This window comes from Nylanderia fulva, unplaced genomic scaffold (assembly GCF_048542155.1).
Source record: "Nylanderia fulva isolate GAGA-0341 unplaced genomic scaffold, ASM4854215v1 Scaffold12, whole genome shotgun sequence".
Lineage (NCBI taxonomy): Eukaryota > Metazoa > Arthropoda > Insecta > Hymenoptera > Formicidae > Nylanderia > Nylanderia fulva.
In genome coordinates this window covers 3676316-3702232 of record NW_028189409.1, presented here as the reverse complement: position 1 = coordinate 3702232, position 25917 = coordinate 3676316, and the positions used below count along the sequence as shown (strand labels likewise).

The 25917-nt window shown below is 32.8% G+C and overlaps 1 protein-coding gene across 1 annotated transcript in view; it reads right to left on the bottom strand.

The window, feature by feature from the left end:
- The window catches only part of Hipk (Homeodomain interacting protein kinase), a 108223-nt gene that overhangs the window by 35462 nt on the left and 46844 nt on the right, over positions 1–25917 (bottom strand). Inside the window, 1 exon segment of the mRNA XM_085490345.1 lies at positions 3560–4749. The gene's annotated coding sequence lies outside the window, so the exon portion shown is untranslated.

Below are 25917 nucleotides of genomic sequence, written 5' to 3'. Positions count from 1 at the left end.
CACGCATTTATATCTATATATAGTTTTGTTCATTTATATATAAATATATGCGTGTGTTTTAATTGTTGGACACTCTTTGTATATACCTATACGCTGTAAAACAATATTGGTTTTGATATATTTTGAGTTTGCTATGTATGTATATGAGTTTGCTATATATATATATATATATGTGTGTGTATGTATCAAAATCAAGCTAAAAGTCAACACGCATTTATGTATGCACACAGAGAGAATTTACCTTGAAAATCAATGGGAAAATCAATGAAAAAATCAAATAATTATGGAACAATATGGTATTGGAAGAATTTTATGAGTTTCTCTCTGATTAATATTTATCACAATAAAAAATATTAACATCTACCACAATAAGATATAAAAAATATCTTCGATTAATTTTACTATGTATACATAGTAAAATTTACCACGATTTTCAGGATAAATTCTAAAAGAAAAATCTCTCCGTGTATACCTACACAAATCTAATATTTCATATTTATACATATATATATATATATATATATATATATATTGTATATAAAATTTTAAATTTATATACATATACATGTAAAGGCGTAAGTGCATGTTGACTTTGGATTGATTCGATATATTTTAATTTTGATCATTTCTTATAAATATATATGGCGACCATATATTTTCTGAAAGAAAAGGAAGGACAAATCTAAAAATTTTAGGACTTTTTTCCAACACGTTTTGAAATCAGTTTCCTACTAAAGTGAAAATCGACGAGAAATCGACCATCGAAAAAAAATAATTCATAACTATCAGAAATCGACGTGTTCTTACACAACAAGAATTTTCTCTTAGAATTTACTCCGAAAATTAAGAGGAAAATAATAATCGTAGGACAATATAGTATTGGAAGAATTTTATAAGAGTTTCTCTGAATAATATTGTATTTACCACAATAAAAAATATTAATATGTAGACAGTAAAATTCATCAAACATTTTACATGTATATCTTATTGTAGTAGATATTAATATTTTTATTGTGGTAAATATTTAATCAGAGAAACTCTTATAAAATTCTTCCAATACCATTATTACTCCACGATTACCATAATTTTCAGGGTAATTCTAAGAGAAAATTTTCTCTGTGTATAATTTAAAACTCTCTGATTCGGCTATGTTGAAACAAATCCTTGGTCTCTTAAATAAGTTCCGGATAAGAGAGGATTCGTTTTCGTCCAAATTTAAAAATAAAGAACAAAATTGAGTTTTAGCAAAATGAATAAATCTAAAGGACAATTATTTGAAATCTAAAAAGACTGTCCTCCAAAATGAAGGACGGATGGTCATCCGTATATATGTATATATGAAATATTGATATTGATTGTAGAATTATTCCATTGTGCACACATAACGGCGCAAAAAGACTAAAAATACAGAATAAATATATAAATATAAAATCATGTACCTATACATTTCGATAAAGGCACAGTTTTGCGAAAAGAACTAAAAAACCGTAAAAAACTTTAAAACTCCGCCATTGACACGCAGACATACGTTCTAATCCGATACTTTCGTGCACGCCTGTATACCTATATGCATATACATGTATTTGTGTGCGTGAACTCGATTTAACAACCGTCGACGGACAGAGCCGACGAAGGCAACGACTACGTCGTCGCCGACAATCGCGAGCAATAACGTGATGCGAGGAAATCGCGTTCCAAAAAAGGTTTCCGCGACGTGGCTCGTTACGTCAACTGCAAAAGCTGACGGATGTTTCGACGTTGCAGGCTCGAGATTCGCGATACGAAACGATAATAAAGTGTATTATTTTTTTCTCTGCGATGCACTGAAAAAGATTTTCCTGGAAGGGCGACGAATTTTCGATAACGAGAATTCGCGCGAAATACTTGTAATTTTACTTGCGAGGTTTTTTTAATGTCCCGTTGGCACGTAACACGGACGATCAGTTACATCGCGATTAAAATCTCGCAGTCTCATAATTGAATAAAATGAAAGTGAATACGTCAGAATGTCAGATAACGGTTTGCGTTTTAAAAGCGGAGCCAAGGCAAACCTGGCTCTAATCATATTTGTGTAAGAGTCTAAATAAGCCTTAACGGCACTCTCCATCGCTTTACCACTAGGTTATTCATGTTTATCATCGATAAAGCATTAATATATATGTAAAAAAAAATGTTAAAGAACTTGTATGTATACGTGGTAAAAAAAACACAGAGATAACAAAACAATTCCAAGAAACTTGGAAAATAATAAGACGCTAGTAAATTCGATGAATTGCCATTCGAAAGAAGTTTAGTATTATGTAAAAAAAAATTACCTTCAAGAAAAAAAATTGTCTCTACTAATAATAGAGCGAAAAGCGAAACGAAGTAGGACGACAAAAGCGAGAATAATTCGTGGTTACCGAAGACAGAAGTTTCTAGTTACGTCCATTTCGGCATCGCGAATGCCTTCGTCATTCGACGTATAATACATAGAACGACGTAGAGCACCGCACTAATTTCTAGGTTATGTCGAATCGATCCGTTCGCAGGGAGATCCTATCGAGTCAGCTGGTCATTTCGCCAGGAAAAAAAAAAGAGCATAAGCGTTTCGATGCCATATGCTTTTTACCACGAAATGCTCGCTCGCGAAAGAAACGTCAAAAAAATTTCGACGAGCCAGAAATTTTTTACTCCAATTTTGCTTCCCGAACAACGCAAGTTTACGCAAAGATTTGCGAAATACGCGAAATTACGAAAGCGTGAAGGGACAAGGAGAGCTTCGCTTCCGTTTCAATAAAATACGTAATAATAATGCGAGACGTTTTCGGAGCATCTCGCGAAATGAGACGCAAAATATCGCGACGCGGGTGGAAATGTCAACCATCCGGGTGAATTTTTGCAGGTTAGGTTAGGTCGGCCGCGCGACAGATGTTTCCAGCGAGGCTCTTATTCCGCGATTGTATTGTAGAGAAGAAGCATTGAATCGACAGGATCGGAGCGGCCTGGCACGGGGGAAAGTGCGGACCGACAAAGTACAGGCGTTATAGGGAGAGAGATAGAGCAAACGTGTACGAGGGCGAGGAACGGTGACGGGGGATAGAGAAAGGAGAAGAGATACACCAGGTATACGGACATGCGAAAAGTTCGATAAACGAGTACACAACTTCACATCATCGTGGAATATACCCAATGATGAGCGAGTTTTTGGCCAGAGAGAGAGAGAGAGATATTACGATAAGTTGTTATCGCGAAGTTTTGAAAAAACGGAGTACCCGGAGAGTGCGTCATTGGAGAAGATATCCTGGAGGGATATCTGACTTGTTTACAATTTTCGGACGCGTATTTCTGCTGGCGTGATGGTAGAGTCCACGTACGGCTCTCTCTCTCTCTCTCTCTCGCGTGAACGTAAGCAGAGGAGACCAGGACGTCACCTCCGTCGTTCTGTCATAAAACCTCATTGTCGAACAAACATATTGGAAACATATTGGAAACATATGAAGAAAGGTCGGAAAAATCGAGCCACCAAAAACCAAGGAAAATTCCCCGAGGAAAAAAATGAAAAATGAAAGGCACTTACCTCTCGCTTCTTGGCCAGTGTCTCTCTCTTCAGGGACGGGCCCGACGATCGCGTAGCCGCATGTTCCGCTTCTATCCACGGGCTGTCCGTACCCCTGTCCGGTTTGTCGGCCCCTCGTCAGCGACACACAGCCATCTTGCGTAGCGGCTTGCCTGCCTGGCTCGACGCCTTCGGTGCGGTGGCCTCCGGCGAGAGCGACCGATGACGGCGACGACGATGACGTTTCGGGGAGGACGACGGGAGGGAGCGGAAGCCGCCGCTGCCTGCCGCCGAGCGAGACAACGACCGCGCCGCTCCGATGACGGCAGGAGGACGGAGCGAGACCGGCGACGACGGCGACGAGACGCGGCCCCGCCGAACCAAGTGCGTGTCGCACCAACACCACCGCACGAGGGGGCGCTCCTCTTCTCACTCTCTCTCTCTTTCTCTCTCTCCTCTTCTATCCTCTTCTCTACTGCGCGGACCAACACCGAAGCACGATCATCGGAGCGCCTCCGTACTGTCACCGTTTACTAACACTATCGGAACACCACCACGTCTGTATCGTCGTCGTCGCCGTCGTCGCCGTCCTCGCCGCTAATGCAGACTTCTATCGCCACCGATGTGCACCACCACTTCCTCTATTACACTTTCCGCCAGTCTACTGCCGTGCAATCCCGTATTCCCGTCGTGTACATGTTTCTTTCTTTCTTTTCTTTTTTTTTTTTTTTCGTTCACACGCGTGTCGTCAACGTTTCGTGTCTAGCGAGGGGGTTATATACACAGATACACACACATACACACGCACGCGCGCACACACACACGCATACGTCGTTCTATTTTCGAGGCGGTTGCGGAGCTATATGGTTCCTCGGCAGACTCACAATCGGTGTGATCTCGTTCGCTCTCTCTCTCTCTATCTATCTATCTATCTATCTCCGTCCGTTTCTCTCTGTCCTACTCTCGCTCTTCACCTCCCTCTTGTTGTCGGTGTGTGTGTGTGTTCTACGGCCGCGATGCGGTTACTCTACCGTCGTCGATCCGTTGCGAACCGCGCTCCACCACGCACTGCCATGCGCGGCTGCATTCGGACTCAACTGCCGCGTGACGGGACGCGCTCGGCAATCTCCGGCAATCTTCTCCGCCGCCGCTCGGTGAGCCGAGCCAGGGCCGGCCGAACAGCGGGTGCCCGAAGTGCCCCGCTCGCTAATCTGAAATTATTATTGACAAAAAAATTTTTTTTTTTATCAACCATCGAGCGTTTTTATACGAGAGAATTTTTCTCCCGTCGTACGATAAATATTTATTTCTTTCGTGACGATAGAACGATCTGATTCTGGAAATATTTATTAAAAATGATCTCGTGCGTAATCAGATTTTTTTATGTCAAAGTTGTACATATATTTATGCGCACAGAGAGAATTTTTTCTTAATCTTTAACCTGAAAATCATGCTAATTTTAAAGAGTTTCGCTCTGATTAATATTTACAATAAAAAATATTAATATCTATCACAATAAGATGTAAAATATGCTCGATTAATTTTTAAAATTAAATAAAAACATTTACCATGTACATATTAATATTTTTTTATTGTGGTAAATGTTAAAAGAAACTCATAAAATTTTTCCAATACCATATTGTCCCACGATTACCATATGATTTTCAGGGTAAATTCTAAGAGAAAATTCTCTCTGTGTAACTTTAATTATATGCAGCTAGTAATTAATTGAACATATATTTTATATCTTATTGTTATAAATATTAATATTTTTTATTGCGGCAAATATTTTAATTTAAAAAAACTCTTATAAAAATTCTTCTTCCAATATTATATTGTTCCAATTGATTTTCAGAATAAATTCTAAGAGAAAATTCTCTGTGCATGCCAAAAAATTTAGAAGTGTCAAAGAATATATTATGTGATAAAATATTATTTATTTTACAATAATACTGATTTTATATCTTACTGTGGTAGAACTACTAATACTTTTTATTGTGGTAAAAATATTATAATCTGAGAAACTTTTATAAAAATTCTTCCAATACCACATTGTCCCAAGATTACCATAACTTTCAGGGTAAATTCTAAGAGAAAATTCTCTCTGTGTAACTTTAATTGTATGCAACTAGTATATATTTAAATATATTTATAAATTTAATATAATCACATATATGAAAATTTACAGCACGAAAATTTTTCACATATTTTGTAGCGGGATAATTTATAAATTTATCTCGTCTCTTTACATGCTCCCTTACTAGCGACAGATATAAAGTATAAAGCATATAAAGATAATAAAAAAGAAATTCAGGATTACGCTGCACGTTCGTACATTATCTATTATCGCTTTAGCGATCCGCGTTTTATCTTTTATCGCTATTTTCTCATTTTTGCGCCTTTAAAAAATAAAAAAATCTTTGCTTTATACTTCCTTGAACAGAGAAAAATTGCTCGACGATAATAAATTACTTTGACGGTGCGATTCGAAAATTCAATTTCTGTCTTATAAAAACGAGGCAGTAAATAAATAAAATATTTGATTGATAAAAAAAATAAAAGAAATGAATTTTATTTTGATATTCTGACACGTATAGTTTCTTCATCAACGTGGCCGACTCCTCGTAATGCTAGCTTCCACATCGTTATATGGAGCACGATTGTAACAGTTTCCACCGTCGGTGGTTTCTCATTCTCCTTTCGCATTGCACACTAGCGTAGCACCGAACTGATTTCTTATGAAAAAAATACGAAAACAATGGATCTTACACTGAGGTTAAGCCGACGATTTATAATCTGCGCTTGGGAGATCGGAACGAGGACGAGTAAAATTTCAAGCATCCTAAGCACTTTCACGCAATTGCGTAAAAATGATAAAAAAACACACAGCTTAAATAAACAAAATGCGTCAGTAAATAATTGCTTATTTGTCTTCGATTCTCTGTCCAGCCACAAATATGTGTAGCTAAATATATAACAGACACATATTTTTTTATCCTTGCTTTTTTTCTCTCTGGTGACTCGATTTATTAATAATGAGAAAAATGACTTAATACAATTGTCGCTCGTATATTGAAAACAAAGTGATAAATATAAGGCCAACTTATCGAGCTGAATATTCGAGATGTTCAGTCAACTACCATTTATTACATGTATAAATTATAAAACTACAGTCATTATATTAAAACTAACGCAAATTACAATCATTCTATAAACGTTTCGACCGCACGCGGTCTTCTTCAGTATAATTATTGAAATATAAATTCTTACAATTCACATAATATCGAAATTTAATTATAGTTATTCAGAATCAAGAGTTTTTGAGTAATTAACGCGTGTTTCAATCCGTCCTGTCCAACAATGTTCGCCTCGATATGATCCCTGATTTTGTTCAGATCTCGGATAGTTTCATCGTTAATATGCGAGAAATTAACCCGTTCCGTAGGCGCTGCGATTTATAAAAAATTACCGATCAACGCATGTCCAAATTATAATATGTATCCCCTACAATTGGTAGTATGCTTACCTATCATCGTTCTTCTTGATAATTTTGCTATTTATTAACAGTTATTAAGGATGACACATAACAAACCAACAATACAGAAAGACAGCTCATTTTAAACTCTACTTGATCGGAGAGCGTGCGTGTTTATATATGATCTAATATCTATGTTTTACTCGTTAATGTCCTATTTGTCCTATTATTATTTCTTGTTCGCTAATATATCCAAAATATCAAAATACGACTCGCTAAGTAACTCAGTATCTTTGTTTAAATTTAGTCCATTTTTTTGTTCCTTGATATGTAGCATCTCAGAAATGAGTCTTTTATAATAATTATTTTCGTTGTCCATGATCTTAACATTGTCCCAATTAAAAGTATGATGTTCATTTATTATGTGTTCAGAAATTACTGAATGTTTCGTTGAGTCCAACCTAATATTATTTTTATGTTCTTTTATTCGCGTCTGCAATTGCCTCTTTGTTTGGCCTACATAAGATGCATTACAATTATTGCAACTGATCTTATAAACCACATTCGAATTGCATGGATGTTTAGTTTTATCTTTCTGCGCTTTAATAATATTGTCCAGTTTGTTGAGACATCTATACCCTACCATACAATTTTTATTTTTTACCGAGGAAACAATCATTTCTGAGATCCCATCTATATACGGAATGACAAAGAATTTTTTATTGACCGAGTCATTTCTTATACTTTTTGTTCTTTCTATGTTGGCCTGTCTCTCTATAATGCTCCCCTTAGATATGATGTGTTCTATCCGATGATTAATTTTGTTAAAAATCAGATCAAGAGGGTAACCATTGCTTCTGAGTATATTAATAATTAACTCCAAATTTTTATTAAAAAATAGTGGATGTGATAGCAATAGACATCTGTCTACAAGGTTATATATTATTCCTATTTTGTGGCATAGTGGGTGGTTTGAATAAAATGATAACGTCCTTCCTGAGAAGGTTTCTTTTTGATACCAGTCTATATATATTTTGTTATTAATAATTTTAAGTGATAAATCTAAGAAATTCAAGCTATGGTTAACCTCTTGTTCGACCGTGAATTTAAGTCTTTCATGATAGTTGTTAAAATTATTCACAATCTGAGTCATATTAGTCATAGAGGTGGCCACTATTATGTCATCCACATAACGAAAATAAAACAAACATTCCAAATTCAACGCTTTGAGAACTGTATCCTCAAGATCTTGCATAACCAGGTCTGCAATAATTGGTGATAACGGTGACCCCATAGGGGTCCCAAACGTCTGTTTATAAATTATGTCATCAAATGTAAAATATGTAGTAGTCAATATGAATTTTATACCCCCCAAAAATTCGTTTTTCGGTATTTTAGTATTTATTCCAATGTGATCCCATCTATCGTTAATACCGTCAATCGCAAGATCCAGAGGAACGTTCGTAAACAAAGACACCACATCCAAGAACATTCTTAGATTTATCACTTAAAATTATTAATAACAAAATATATATAGACTGGTATCAAAAAGAAACCTTCTCAGGAAGGACGTTATCATTTTATTCAAACCACCCACTATGCCACAAAATAGGAATAATATATAACCTTGTAGACAGATGTCTATTGCTATCACATCCACTATTTTTTAATAAAAATTTGGAGTTAATTATTAATATACTCAGAAGCAATGGTTACCCTCTTGATCTGATTTTTAACAAAATTAATCATCGGATAGAACACATCATATCTAAGGGGAGCATTATAGAGAGACAGGCCAACATAGAAAGAACAAAAAGTATAAGAAATGACTCGGTCAATAAAAAATTCTTTGTCATTCCGTATATAGATGGGATCTCAGAAATGATTGTTTCCTCGGTAAAAAATAAAAATTGTATGGTAGGGTATAGATGTCTCAACAAACTGGACAATATTATTAAAGCGCAGAAAGATAAAACTAAACATCCATGCAATTCGAATGTGGTTTATAAGATCAGTTGCAATAATTGTAATGCATCTTATGTAGGCCAAACAAAGAGGCAATTGCAGACGCGAATAAAAGAACATAAAAATAATATTAGGTTGGACTCAACGAAACATTCAGTAATTTCTGAACACATAATAAATGAACATCATACTTTTAATTGGGACAATGTTAAGATCATGGACAACGAAAATAATTATTATAAAAGACTCATTTCTGAGATGCTACATATCAAGGAACAAAAAAATGGACTAAATTTAAACAAAGATACTGAGTTACTTAGCGAGTCGTATTTTGATATTTTGGATATATTAGCGAACAAGAAATAATAATAGGACAAATAGGACATTAACGAGTAAAACATAGATATTAGATCATATATAAACACGCACGCTCTCCGATCAAGTAGAGTTTAAAATGAGCTGTCTTTCTGTATTGTTGGTTTGTTATGTGTCATCCTTAATAACTGTTAATAAATAGCAAAATTATCAAGAAGAACGATGATAGGTAAGCATACTACCAATTGTAGGGGATACATATTATAATTTGGACATGCGTTGATCGGTAATTTTTTATAAATCGCAGCGCCTACGGAACGGGTTAATTTCTCGCATATTAACGATGAAACTATCCGAGATCTGAACAAAATCAGGGATCATATCGAGGCGAACATTGTTGGACAGGACGGATTGAAACACGCGTTAATTACTCAAAAACTCTTGATTCTGAATAACTATAATTAAATTTCGATATTATGTGAATTGTAAGAATTTATATTTCAATAATTATACTGAAGAAGACCGCGTGCGGTCGAAACGTTTATAGAATGATTGTAATTTGCGTTAGTTTTAATATAATGACTGTAGTTTTATAATTTATACATGTAATAAATGGTAGTTGACTGAACATCTCGAATATTCAGCTCGATAAGTTGGCCTTATATTTATCACTTTGAGAAAAATGACGTTGGTGTCTCTTGAATTTCTTTCGTGAAACATTTTTTGCTATGTGACAGTGTTTTTAAAAACAGCGTTCAAAACTTAGCACAATAATTTTGAAAATAAAGCAAAAGCGATCAATTAACAGAATCCTATATCCAGTTCGATTTTTATAAAAAACAAAATAAAGAATATATGTATATATGTGACGCCAATAAATTAATAAATAGATATCGTTATATATAAAAACTTTATGTATAAAAATTTAAAAATGTATAAAATATTTAATAAATCTTGTCACAATATCTTTAAATTGATATTTTTTATTATATAATTTCTTATTATATAATGTAGAATATTTTAAAATCACCGGATGATTTAGATAATAGATAGATTCTCTTCGTTCAATTTAGAGAGTCAATTCCTTAACGAGATATTAATATAATGTTCGAATTATGCATGATTGAGAGAAAAAGAAAATTTTTTTGCGGACGAAACTTCGAACCAGAGAGGACAAAACATTTTTTTTTAAATTTTAATTAAAATTTAAAATTTTGATATAAACTTTGGATACAAAGATATGTGATATTGAAAAGATATAAAAAGAAATAATTTTATGTGTGTGTGTGTGTGATTTTCCTAAAGAAAAATCGACTTTAAATGAGTTAAAGAATTTCTTATCAAAAGATGATTGTAGGACATTCTATGACAATTATTTTTTGTATCCAACATATTATTTTTCATTTTTCTATAATTACAATATACCTATATGTTTAAGAAAACTTGTTTTAATTTTGTGAGATTACACACACATTTTTTTCTCTCTCTCTCTCTTTTTGGTATTTCAAATTTTCATGTGATATTTAAGTACAAAGATATATTGGAAAGTTGCGCTATAAAAAATAATCTTTCTCGATTTTCCTAAAAAAAAGTCGACTCTAAATGAGCTAAAGAATTTCTCATTAGAAGAACATGCGTGATTATTTAGGACAGAACATTCTATAATAACGTTTTTATTTCTAAAATTATTATTTTTTTAAATAGTTTTAATGTATACTTGAAAGAATATATATGAAACTTGTCTTAATTTTGTGAAATTACACACATCTCTTCCTCTCTCTCTCTCTCCTTCTTTTCGGAACCGACATAGTTTTGCACCTCTCAATTACACGCATATTTGCCGCCGCGTTACGCGCAGCAAGAAATGACAATATAATAAGAAATCTTGAATCACACTTGCGCGACTCGTCGCGAAATATCTTCCCGTCTGCGTGAGCCAAGTGAAACCGGATCTTCGAGAGAACTCGGTTCGCGTCAGTGCCAATATAAAGATAGCTGGCGCAAAATACTTCTAATTCGGTACATGCGAAACCATGCTGTGCACTTTCGACTCCACCCACGAATATAATTTTAGGCGATAACCAAAAGTCATTTTTTTTATTTACGATAATCGTTCCCCGGTCACAATAGCAATTTCCGGTTGAATTCGACAATTCGACCGGGGACCCTATAAATTTCAAAAGTGTCCATGTATTGAACTACAGAGAGACCGAAAAGTTATTTTAGCCAATTATCTGTTCGTTTCAAGGCATGAAATGAAACAGACAAAAATTCAATATGAGACCTTCACAAAAATTTCTACCTTTCTATGGAAAGTAAATTTTGAAAAGAATGTATGTGTAACGTGTGAAAGAAATGTCACTGCATGAACAATTTCTTAATAGTTAGTAGAAAATGATGTCCAAAAATTAAAAAAGAATATCTAAAATAAAGTTTCCTGGTAAATTTTGAAAAGAATGTATGTGTGACGTGTGAAAGAAATGTCACAGCATGAACAATTTCTTAATAGTCAGTAGAAAATGATGTCCAAAACTTAAAAAAGAATATCTAAAATAAAGTTTCCTGGTCTATTGCATTCAAATTAAATTCGAAATTTTATTGTCTTCAAGGTCTGTGAAAAGCAATTATATAATAATAGATCATTTGTAATTGCATATTGAATTATGTTTATTTATTAATATCTCTCACCCTCATGGAAAATTCTAGGGGACTTTAAGAAGTATTTTTTGTGAGAAAATTACTGTATGAGTCAATACTTAATTCTAAACATTAATAGATAAATATTCATTATGCAATTAGTTCTAAATAATCTACTATTATATCTCTCATAATTGCTTTTAACAGACGTTGAAAACAATAAAATTTTGTCGAATTCAACTTAAATACGATAGACCAGGATAAATTCTTGACTTTAAATACTTTTTATTTTAATTTTTAGACATCATGTTTACTGCTGACTATTAAAAAATTGCTCACGCAGTGACATTCCACATTTTAAATTTTCATCATTTGATTTTCTCTTCTTCTCGTTTCTTAATATATACATCCTATATGGAAAGAACATTTAAAATAATTCTTTATCAATCAACGCAAATACATTTAATGACATTTAATGTGAGATATCGTTATCTCGTTTTTTATTTTTTCAGAAAAATTTTTTCACAAGAAAATTTCATAATTACAAACAAGGATGTTTAACTATTTCGACTGTTATTAAATTTCATAGGTTTATCAATATCAAAAATTTATCGATATTGGCCATTTATATAGTTGTCTCGCATTGATACATACACGGAGAAAATTTTCTTTTAGAATTTATCCTAAAAATCATGGGATAATATAGTATTGGAAACATTTTATAAGAGTTTCTCTGATTAGTATTTGCCACAATAAAAAATATTAATATATACATTGTATAAAAAATTTAATATATACATATAGGAAATATTATAATCAAACATATTTGACATCTTATTGTGGTAGATGTTTTTGACCATAATTTTCAAGGTAAATTCTAAGAATAAATTTTCTCTGTATATATTAGTCACGGTGTATTCCTTTAGATGGAAAAAAGGTGTTATATATTGGCTCAAAATCGCTGTCATCTCGCTCGATCGTCGTCAAAGTTGGCACAACTCATCGTTTCGTCTCGAAACTTTCGATCGCGATGAAGACAATTTTTTTAATTGCTGCCAGGAGTAATTACGCGGTATAAACGTCAAGATTTTCCGGGTGTCACTGGGTCACCGTACTGGTCCTACGTGCGGGAACGTGAATACAGATCGCTCTCTAAATATCAGAGTGCTGGCAGAGTTGCATTCGGCGGTTCCCAAAGTGCAGCCAGGAACGTAGCGACTTGATGCCGACTTGGCCAATAAGTAGTAAAAAATCACGCGAATAAATAGGCGAAAAAATACTCTTTAACATCCCTTAAACAATTTATCGTAAAAAATTCGAGAGTTATATTTCGCGTCGTTATATTCGATGCGGATAATCGAGGGCGACTTGTTTTCGACGGAATTCTCACCCGGTAAATTTGCAAATCGCTGATGCACGATCGCGAAAAACACAGCTCGGTCTCTCCTCTGTGTTCCTACTTTTCTACCTTACTCTCTTTCTCCCTCTCTCTCTCTCTCGTTTTTCATCCCACTTGTTCCTCATCTTTACATTCTCTTTCTCTCTTTCTCTCTCGCTCTCTTGTAACACGAAACGAGTTTCCAACGATTCAATGCCTTGGTCTCGCAAATGTGAAAGTACATTACTGCAGGCTCTGAAAGTCGTTTTGCTCAAAGGTTTACCTTTCGAATGGCCCTGGACTGTTCATTAAGAAAAGAACTTCGAGTGAGGACAAAGTACAATGAAAAATCGGAGAGAAAAAAAGAAACAGAATAAGAAAAAGAATTAAGTTTTCCTTAGTTGGCAAATCCCTTATAATCCTATCAAAGTAATAGAAACATTGCAAAAATTCTTCGAAAATCAATGCTGCATAAGAAAAATACAGATGATAAATCTCGTAAAAGATAAAAAAATAAATCATCAATTTAATGTCCGCATTGGCCTTTAAAATTCCTTGAAAATAAATGAATTCCTTCAATATATCCTTAACAATTATAGCAACAAAATTAAGATAGTAGATAAACACGTGTGCTTTTCCTCGTCTTCGTATTTATGCTTGAATCTTTTTTGTCGTCATTTTCGCATCTAAATTTTGCACTCGGCCTCGACCTCCTATACAAGTCTGCCTTATCGTTCTCTCTCCTTCTGTTCCTCGTTTCTTACTCGATAACACACATGTCTCTCCTCTCGAAACCGTTTTCCTCCACGTCACCGCTCCTCATCATCTCCTTCCTCGACTGGCCTATATATTTCTGTTACCCGTTAGTGTGTCATAGTGAACATGTATAATATGTATATACGATATATCTGAGGAAAAGTATATATGTATACTTACGACACACACAACGGTGTAATTAAAAATATAATTAAAAAGGCAACTCGATTATTAAATTATAATGACTTTTTTCCAATTTTGTTCGGAAAATCTTCTGCAAAGAGGAACATTTTTAATAAAAAATAAAATTAAGGAATTCACCGTGAAAATTTAATTAAATATTTCAATAGATTTTTCCCGGAAATAGAGGCAACCTCAAGGGAACACGTACAGTGATATTCATCGACGCATCTCTTCCAAATCAGCGTAAGGTTTCGTTAGACATATATAGTATAGATCTAATCGGCTTACTTTCTCGCAGAGCATATAATTTTATTACTGACAAAATATATATTGACCCCGAATTTAGTTCAACTCGCTCTTTTGTAACATCGCGTCTCACGATATCATTATATTTTTTACGATTGTCGCGGTTTCCGCGCTCCGCAAGACGGAAGCCACATTTATCTGCTTCCTTGGGAACATATTATGCGGCTTTCGAATTGCCTTTTCCTGCTTTATGTCGATTATTTCTCGACCGATCACGCGCGTGTAAGAAATGCTATGACTTTCATTATGCAAGAAAAATATATTTCCATGTATACACATATATCAACTGTATTATGCATGCATTTATCAATCTCGATGCTTTCGAGTCATTTAAATCTGACGACAAACTGTGTTTTTCATTTAATAATTATCCAATTTATTATTTAATTTATTTTTAATTTAATTTTTTTATTTTTAATTTAATTATATTTAGAATATAAATTCGCGAGCTCATTGTCAGCCTCAGAGTAGAATCATGTTGTAGACTGAATATTGAATGCAAAATAAAGAATAAAGACGCGAGTAAGTGGGAGGACCCGTAACTCTCGGAGACGTGCAGTCCACAACAATGACTTCCCTATGACGAAAAATGACGAATGTGAAGGAATAAGCGATGGAGAGATAAGCGACAACGTCACGCGCGAAGTTAAGTTAACGCGTGTCGCCTTCTGAAGAGCCAGGGCGAATTTAATGTGGGAAAAAGATGCGCGATGATGGGAGCCACGTAGTAAAAGGATCATCTCTCGCAACGCTCTCTTCATTCCTGGGTCTTTTCGCAAACTTACTGTAAACTGGACATGCCTTTCGAAGTGTACCGCTCCAGAGTAAAAGGAAATCTCTCGTGACGTGGATCTCCCGTCTCCTGGATCTCACGACGAGCTCGTAACTGAACGTGTTTTTCTTTTTCGAGATTACTCCCACGGTAAAAGGACCCTCGTGATTCCAGGATGAGAGCTAATAACTGAACATATTTTTCGAGATGTCCTGCTTGATAGTAAAAGGCTGATTTTTTTTGCACGAAAGTTTTCTGTTTCCTGAGATCCACGATTTCAACTGAACTGTGACATGTTTTTTGAGATGTATTACTTCGTAGAAAAAGTACTATTATATATATAAAATTCTTTTGACTTTGGCTTTCAGCTTAGAAAATTATATTTTTTCAAGATGCACTACGCAATAAAAGCATCATTATTTACGATCCTTTTTCTACTCCTGGAGCCTATAACAGATTTATCTTTGGAGAATGGTACTCTACAATAAAAGGATCATTGGTGAGTTTTTCCCAACTTCTGAGTTTCTTTCTAAAATATTCTTTCTCATAAAATCGACAAAAACTAACACTGTTATTCTTTTGATACTAAAGTCTCATGTAGCTAAAAGTATTTTTTTTTTTTTTTTTACAAATACAACATTCCATAAAATAATTCATTCATAGCATCTTCTTTAAAATGCATTTTTTTCGTAAATAAGCAAGAACTAATAAATTTTTCATCTTAAGTATAAATAAAAAGAAACGCGCGAGTTTCTAGTTTTTATGGGAAAGAAGATTGATCGAATACGTGTCGTTTGTAAATAAGCAAGGATATTCACAAATATGTAGATTTATCTTTTTAAATTAACAGTAGGCAGACAGGAGTCGACATAATCTTATTTTTGAAGTTCATGGAAATTAAGGACACCTATGTGTAATTCTATGCAAAATGGTTTATACGCGTACCACGAAATATGTCCCCGTACTGTAATCATGAATGATTAACGACATCGCTCGTACACATCGTTTATCATTCCGAGTAAGCGTAATGTTTTGTGCAGCGCGGAAACGCTCTAATAACAGGCGCGTCTGCCTTTAATCAATTTTTCAAATGCTACAGCGAAGAAGAAAAATAATGTTTTTTTTCGATGAATGGTTTTACGTAACACGATAACAATATGTCGAAATAATTTTTTTTTGATAGCCTTAATGACACACGAAAAAAATTCAATTTGATTTAAAATCCAAGTTAAAACATGATTTATAATTTGTGATAGAAATTAAAACAGAATTCTATTAATAATTACACATATATTTTTGTCAAATCTCAAAAGAACAAATTCACGACTTTTTGTGTATTTTGAAAATGCATGATAGCTTTAAGTAAAACATTTTCGAGTTGTATTTCATGTTATGAGAAGTTAGAGTTAATATATAAATACAATTTTTAAAAAAATAATATTAATTTTTGAAAAATAAATTCTATAATTTTTGAGAAAAAAGCTAATATTATTCTTTTCAAATTCCTATCTATAAAATATATTTTTTTCTTCTAATCAGAAGTTACTTATCAGATGCAAACCAACAAACTTTATTATTATAATCCATGGTTCAAAGTTTTAGTTATGCAGTTTGTGAAAATATCCTTAGCCTGACACAATGTAAGATCTAATGTCATTTTTTTAGATTTTTTTTCTGCATACATTTAAAGCATGTCCAAATATTTATTGTTTAAAATAACGAAAATATAAAGCAAAAAAATTCATATTACATATTAAAATTTAATTTATGAAATATTTGTTTATAACGTTAAATTCTGCTGCATTACATTTTACGCAATGTGTATCATTTGCAGAATATTAATTATTATTATAAGCAGGTAATTTTTCATTGTATTGCACAAAATATATATACTGCTGTTAAAAACAATATATTGCATGTAAAAATGCAAACGTCCCAATTTTGTATTGCCAATAATCACATGTCGAAATGTAAATAAGAGATATTTCCAATGCAATTTAATCAAGCGCGATATTTCTACAATAAGTCCGTACAATAAATTGCATTACGAAGTACGAAAATACATACGTGCCCGTGAAATTTTGTATGAGTAAGATATAATGTGACGTTGTGTGCGTTAATTTACACTCTACATCGGACGATAAAATCGCGATATTATTCGAGGAATATAATAAACAAAAACAGATTAATTCTTATACTTATTTAGAGATACTTTTTCCGTTTCGGCAAGATTTTCAATTTCATCAAAGTTAATCTGCGTTTAAGTGCAACTCTGACGAATATTTATTTGTACAAATGCATGCATATACATATAACTGCATATAATATATTATACATATACCGTGCTCTTTTATATATATATATATTTTTTTTTTCTATACATATGTGTATGTATATGCATATGTATACATGTGTATTCATACATAAGACTACGGAAACGGTGACCCTACTCGGTCATGTCAGTCGCAATCTTAATGTCGAACGTGTACGCGACACGTATATCATTTATCTATCGTTTTGCAATCAGAGCGACGATAAATAATGATTAGTTATAATAATGCGTATCAAAATACAAGACGTATACGTTTGCAAATTTGTAGCGTTTAAATAGCATTTAGTTATCTATGTTTTTGCAGACATGTTTTTAATAATTTATCAGTAACGATTGACACTTTTCGTTGAGATGTTATTATTGGCGATATTATATGATTAATTTAATAATAAATTTCAACGCGATTTTGTACCTCCAGATCTTAATTTTGAAATTAAAGTATTTATTGTTTCGGATATTCAATAATCTGTAATCCCGTCAATTGTGTATTAAAAATCTTTACGCTTTCTTTCCAAAGAAAATACAGGATTTGTTAATAAGGAGAATAATACAAAAATACCTAAAATCAATCGATTATTCACTTAAAAATTTTACTTGCTTTCCCTATTACAAATGACCAATGCTTCGTTGAATTCGCATAAATCATTTTTTAATCCGTCAAAGGTAAAGATCGAAACGAGACATTCTTAGCTTTGTCCTTTTATAATAATAAATGCAGTTTTTAAGGATAGAGTCATAAAACGACTCGATATGATAGTTGAATCGAACGGGGTGGTTTACGACGTAAAGTGGTTTGGAGTCATGTTTCCACGATGTGGGGGTGCATGATTGCGTCTGTACATAAGGTGCATCTAAGGCATCGATTATTGATTCAGTTGTAAATAGACGCAAATGATAAATTTATCAGTGGTAGTGGGTGCTGGCACAAGAAGAGTCCTCCACCTTGATACATCCACTATACACTTTTCGCGTCTGTGTGAAGTTTACACAAGTAGTCTGTGGCAATTCCACAGTGCAAAATGTAATGCCTTGATACTCCGCGATCTCTATTCAAAAATTTATTTCACCTTTAACGCGCGAAATTAAAATAATTAATTTAAATTGATAATCTAGAATCTAGATGGTTCCATAATAATAATTGAAATGGTTCCGTAATAATAATTGAAGTGGTTTCATAATAGTAATTTAACTTATAATTTAAACGGTCGATGAACTAACGTTATAATATTTGTAAATTACAGTTATGAATTATGTATTATGTCCTATTATGTAGTATACGATATTCTATACCATTAGTCTTAAAATTATATTTAATGATATAAGTAGGTTATATGGACGTTTAACATGTTGAAAGCGGAATAAAGGACAGTTTTTCGTTAAATTATAACGGTGACTTTCACTTGACAGGAAACTTTCGAAAGATAGTGTCGTGTCGAAAATATCGATGTGTCAAATCAAATTAAAGTGGCCGATATTCTATTATCTTGGGAATTTATCAACGAGCGGCAGTTAAATTATTAAAATTGTGTTTCTACATGAAACATTTTCAAAAAATTCAAATAGAAACCTCAATACAATATACGATACTTTACTGCGATAAGTTCTCACTTTTCTTTAATTTAAAAATGAAAAAATAGAGCATGTGTATATATATCTATATTTTATAATATGTAAATATAAATTAATGTAACATTATAAATATATATGCATCAAGAAAATGATGTTGTAGTGACATCTTATTAAATGCAAGATGCATTTTGGGTAAAGTAGAGAACACCTTTATCAAAGAAAGCATAAGCAAAGCAGCAGTGTAATCAAAAGAAGATAATGTAGTGAACCCAACAATGCATAACATATCTTACGTTGGTGAAACACGTATATACTTTACTGGTAAAAAATTTCTGGGAGCTATTTTTTAAATAAATCATTTTCGAATAATATTTAAAAGTTGTTAAAAAATTAAGTATAATTCTAAAATTATACATGAATCATTCTAGATGTATTTACAAGGAATTGTTAGCACAAATTGCAAGAACTCGTTTCATAATTAAATTTGCCATAAAAAAATAATATAAAGTGGTAATAATTCTTAACATTATTCTATATTATTTAATTTTAATATTTAATTATAAATACGCACACATATTCGTAATTAAATATTTCAGAACAAAATTAAGATTGTTATCACCTTGCATTATTTTTTATAGCAAAAATTTAATGTTATATACATATAAGTGTACATGCGTATATGTGTGTGTGTGTGTGTGTGTGTGTGTGTGGGGTATTCATTCTTCAACATAAATTAAATAGATTATAATCATCGGTGACGGATCGTAAACTGCGTAAAGCATTTTAAACGCATCGAGTCTGCATTCGTTGCATTTGAGCACTGATCTTTATGCAGATAAATGCCATTTTTAATATACACATCCATTGTCCTTTTATCGTACTCTGCACACGTCCGAGAACAGAAAAGCACAGGTGAAGCATGTACTCGTACATGGGGGAGTTCTTCCGCTTTTAGCAATCGTAAAACTGCAGGTGCAACTTGTCACACAATGAACAATGCCCGAACACCTCGAACGAATTCACAAATTATGCAACCGCAATTTTACAACGCAAATGCAATTTTTCGCGAAACGTCCTCACCTTCAACTTTTCAGTCAAAATGAGAACACCGTCTTCTTTCGCGTGGTGCCGCAAGTTAATGTAATTTTCGTAAATTAAGCTAATTAACATGCAACTCGCTGCGCACCCGATAGTCTTTTTCCGTTCTCATTGTTTGTACTTCTGATTAACGAAATGTATCATTAAGTAATTTAAATAATTAGATTCGCGTAAGAATGTAATTAGTTTTTCTTTCATTAATTAAATTTATTTTATAAATATTATCTTGCTTGAAGTTTATAACAATTCAGAACAGCTTCCAGAAATAATAAATCGAATGGGACATAATATTCTATTTTATATTTTGTAGAGCTTATCATAAAACAATAAAATATTACATTTTAATAAAGAGATGTAAAAAAAATTTAATACTCAAAATATTTTCTACTAAAAAACATTTTTAATATATATGATTACAAAAAGATAATGTTTTTGTGAAACTTGTGCTCATTTTAAAGATATATTTAAAAGATATTTTAATGATACATTTGAAAGATGTAGAATAAATTTAAAAATACGTGAAAAAATAGCAAGGACACAACGTAAAGTCTGTTTCTCACGAAACCGTTCAAGTGTAGCGAAAAATTACTCGCGCGTGCAGTTTAAATTTCGCGAATTCGATAGCTTAATCGCCAATATGATCGCGTGCATGATTGATCACATGAACCATATGGTTCACGTGCCCCCAGCATGGAAGTGACGGGACACGGTTACATAAAGAAGACCCTTGAACGACGATCACATTCTGTTCTTTTCGTAAATCGATATACGTTGCAGATGTTACGGAAAATATAATTCCATTAAATAGAGAACTTACATACGCGTATTATCAAAAATCTAATTTAACATGAAAATTAAGGAAATATACAATTTTTTTTCGAGATTAAATTAAAATCGTAAATTTCAAAATTTTTTTTCCCTCAAATATTGTTCATGTACAATTAAAAATAATAAGGATTAAATCAACAAATTTTCTGGCATAGTTAAACCGGGAAATTTAATGCAGACTTGACTTATCAACATATGTATGTGATTTTCTACGCATAGCAAACGAAATGAACTTTGTCGGATAATATTTGTATAATCGAATGGCGTATTAGCATACGATAAAATATACAATTCTCTTCGTTTAATTGTATCGATGAAGCTTGATGTGTTATCATGAGTCATTATCATTCCTACACTTGCGATAAGCCAGATCAATTTACAAATCTCCGTGAAAAAGATAAAAGATAAAACCTTATCATCGCAAAAAAGGGCGAAATATTTCCTCTCAGTTTTCTCATTATAAAATTAAAAAGAATTTAAAAAAATATTTTTATGGAAATTAAGATATTAAATAAAAAGATAGTCTTTTTTTCTCGAAATTTTCAGTCTCAAACTTAATTAAAGTATTTTCTTATATCATGAGCTAATTAGTCGAATGTATGTAATCAATATCAATGACACTGCGTTTATGGGAAGCCATATATTCCTAACATACAGGAAACGCGTGTCCCCTCTCTCTTGATCGATTTCGTGACGATGGGTTCTTAATCCGGAAGTCGATACCTCCGAAAGGAAATACTTTCAAAGGATTCTGTCGACCGTTTCCTACAAAACGCCAACGGAAATTTTAACGTTTATGAAACGCATAATAGGCGTCGACTGCCGCTCACTCGAATCGCGATTGCAAAATCGTGAATGCGCTTTTGGTAGAAAGCACTAGAAAGCGGTGAATGACGTTATGTGATTATGAAACTGGCATAAGCAGCGCAAATTACACGACAAAATAATATTAATGTGTACTGCAAAAAATAATAAATAATATCCAATTATGCATATGATAAAATATGTAATAATAACAATAATAACAGTTGATAAATTAAAGAGATCATCATCATAAATTATATCATAATTTATAGTTGCGTGCATAAGATGTTTTAAAATAAAAATATTATAAAATTAATATTATAAAATAATATAAAATATTATAAAATATTTTATAAAATAATATAATATATAAATAATATAAAATATGATATAATATATAAAATAATATACAAATTTTCTTTTTCTAATTAAGATTAAACTTTCATTTTTTAAAACAATGCACATAAGTATAATTTGATAATTCGACACTCGTATCAAATTATGAGCAAAGACTTCAACAAAGTTCCGTCCTTCCCAAGTCTTGCTGCGTAAGGGCGTTCATTCTCGCATACCTATGTATTATTATTTACGGATATTACAACTATCTCGTAAAAGTTTTTACGCTTTGACGTGTTACGGACGATCGCCATCGCAGCCGTTTCTCACGAAGGAAAAAGTGCTCTTGCGAGGACGGTTGCTGTTTCACGCAACATAAATTTTACGCGTGTAACCGTGCACTCTCCGTTTCGCGTTGCGTCTTTGCAGGTGTCCCTCGCGAAAGTTTTCGCACAATTTACGCGCGTATCGGCTCTCGAGTTGTATGTTAATTCGCGACGAGCCGATGCGCGCGCGATGAAAGGATAACGAAATTGAGTTAACGTGCGAGAGAGTGGGTTCTCCCATAGTCATATCGAGTTAAACAAAACTCGTGATTGCTCCACGATATGCATAAATGTATGTATTCTTATACGCGTGTGAAGAAAATAAATTCCCAAATGGTCAAGAAAAACGTAGTATTAAAATTAAAAATTAATAAGATAATTTTAAGTTTGAAGATAAATATAAATTAATTTTATTTATTGAGAATTTGATATCTGGAATAAATTTTTAATATAAAAAATGTTTTAAAAATCTTTTTCTAAATAATCACTCTAAATGTACATTTTAATAATTAATATATGCAAAATCAAATATCAAACAAAAATAGAAAAAAAAACATACATATCTTAACAATGATATGATATATTTTCAAATTTGCGCAGATAACACACTTGTTATAATTTTGCATACATTGAATATGCGAGTCATTATTTGTTGCAGTGATACTTTTATTCATGAGAATTGAATTCCCTTTCACATTAGTAAGAATAAACATATACACTTAGCAAAGTATACGTGATAGAATCGCGCAGAGATGACTATGCGATATTTACGTTCCATTCCCGGACTCTTCTACGAATCGAGATATCAATTTCCTTGTCACGACTTCTTCAATCAAAGTTTCCCATAAAAAAAGATGGGGAAAATTTATTCATCAGGAGCGCCAATCTCGGAATCGCATGAAAGCGTAATTTATGTAAATCTCCCTTTTGTCCAGTTGTCTCGTCTCGGTGTCACGACTCCGCGTGAAATCGCCACGAAGCGGAGCAAATCGACATGCATTATTTATCGTTGGGGGTGTTCTATGGGAAAACTCTGCGCGCCCGCGGGTTGAAAACGCTCGCCCAATATGAATTTTTGTGGGAATTTCGACGTATTACGCGCACTCACATATATTATCGAGCTAACGTGCGACTGTTAATTGGGACACTTCCGGTTCTCAGAAAAAAAAATCACAGTTCAATTCTGTTCGGACATATGTATATGTGCGTGACAACGAACCAACTGCCTTTCTATATAAAGATAGATTTGTGTAATATTTTATGCAACGATCTTTTCAAACCACATAAAGATTGTCGCAAAATTCATAATTAAAGATCAATGCAAATAATTGTGAGAAAAAATTAATTTTTTTAATTAAAGAATTAAATTTAGTTGTTTCTTCAAAGCTGTTAAAAAATAAAATATATTATTATTGTATTAAAAATTTTACAAGTATATATATATATACATTTTTAAACTGTGATGGTTAAATATTAATATTGCATAACAGGAATGAATTATTATAAATGAATCGTCAGTAATTTTTGAAATGGCTTTGGATCGCAAAGTGCCAATAATTAATTTCTAACTTAATCAATGGATATTCATACATATTCATGATAGATGAAATAATCAATGTACCCGTTTATTCGTATTGTTGGTGTACACCTTTCGTCTTGCATTGTGGGTAACCACTCATACGTAAAGGTCCGAAGGTCCAAGAAGGGTTTGCCACAAACAACCCTTCGACGTGGCAGATGGTCGATTGAACAAAATCGATCTCTGGCTTGATCTATCAAAATCTCGACGCTGTGTCACTCCGCGGGGTCGCTCAATCTCTCTCAATGTTATTTTTAACAATTTCCACGCGACGATCGACTGATAAACGTCGAAGGGTTTTGTAGTACAGCAGATGTTTTCATCTAACGCGTGTGCAATGCAATGTTCAATCATCAATTTGGCGTATATTTTCGATAAATTAGATGGCTTGAATAAATCCTTAAAGTTTAATCACGATAGCGACGATCTAGACATAGAAAAAAAACAGAGAAAGAATTGGCCGATGATTTCGCTGGGCGAAGATTGTTCGATAAAATCCGAAGGGTTTCGTATATAAACAAGCAGATGCGTCGAAACGACGGTGTAACTTCGTTCTTTCAAATTTTTTGTATATTTGGCTATATCGTCTATCTTTGTTCGACAATATTTATTATTAGACAATTAAATTTATGTAAAGGAAAAATCGAAAATATATAACAGATATATCGAAAAAAATTTGGAATAAAAATAATTTATCTTTGTTCTCTTCTTACAATATATTATTTTGTTATTTTATTTAAAGTTAGTATTAAACTTTTTTTCTCTTTCTATATATGTCTCTATATTTTTCTGTTTGAATATAGCAGATCTAATTACCGTTACGTAAACAGCCCGAAAAATCCGACTTACTGTAATTTGAATTGCTTAACTACGCAAGAATTCTAAATATTACGACAGACACAAATAATCTTTTTTGTAGAAGACAAGTTCTGAGAAGGAATAATGACCAAAGAAATTATCTGTCAGGTCGCTCGCTTAAAAGCAATCAGCACACTAAAATCTTCAAAAGAGAGTATATATTCAATCGTCATTATCTGAGGTTTTCTACACATTTTACAGCTTCTATACATTTTATGGATTCTTTTCTACGTATTTCTATATTATTTGCGGCAGTTCAAGTTGAACACAATTTAGCGCGGTAGGTAATTCTCGGCAAAAATAATAATAGAAGTCTCAACAATAAAAATAAAAAATAAAAAAGATGCAGCGGATGTTGCTACAATATAACGTAAACACAAATAGATATTGTTTTGGGACAGAATAATGGGAAAGTTTATTTAGAGACCTCTATAAAAATGTAAATTTATTTAAATTAGATTTAAAAAAAACTAGAGTAATAAAATCCTATTTTTGGGAATTTTTCCTAAACTTTTGAAATATTTTTAAATTTCTCTTTGAAATAAGAAAATGTTTTATATAAAGATAAGAGAAATAATGATATAATTTCTCAGAAAAATATCAAAGTGGATATTAAATATGCTAAAGTCATTTCGAAAATTATTTAGAAACTCTCGAAATGAATTTAGTATCTATCGGGCGGTAAAATAAATTGATGAACGAGAAAGTCAGACGAAACCGCGAATTAGGCAGCTGAAAGAATAAAATGCGGCAATATAGAGAAGGAGACCAACATCGGTGCGGGCTTAATGCGCGATTAATGACCACGGGGTGCGTTGCATAATCACGTACAGGTAGAATGCGATTTTTCGTCACGACAATA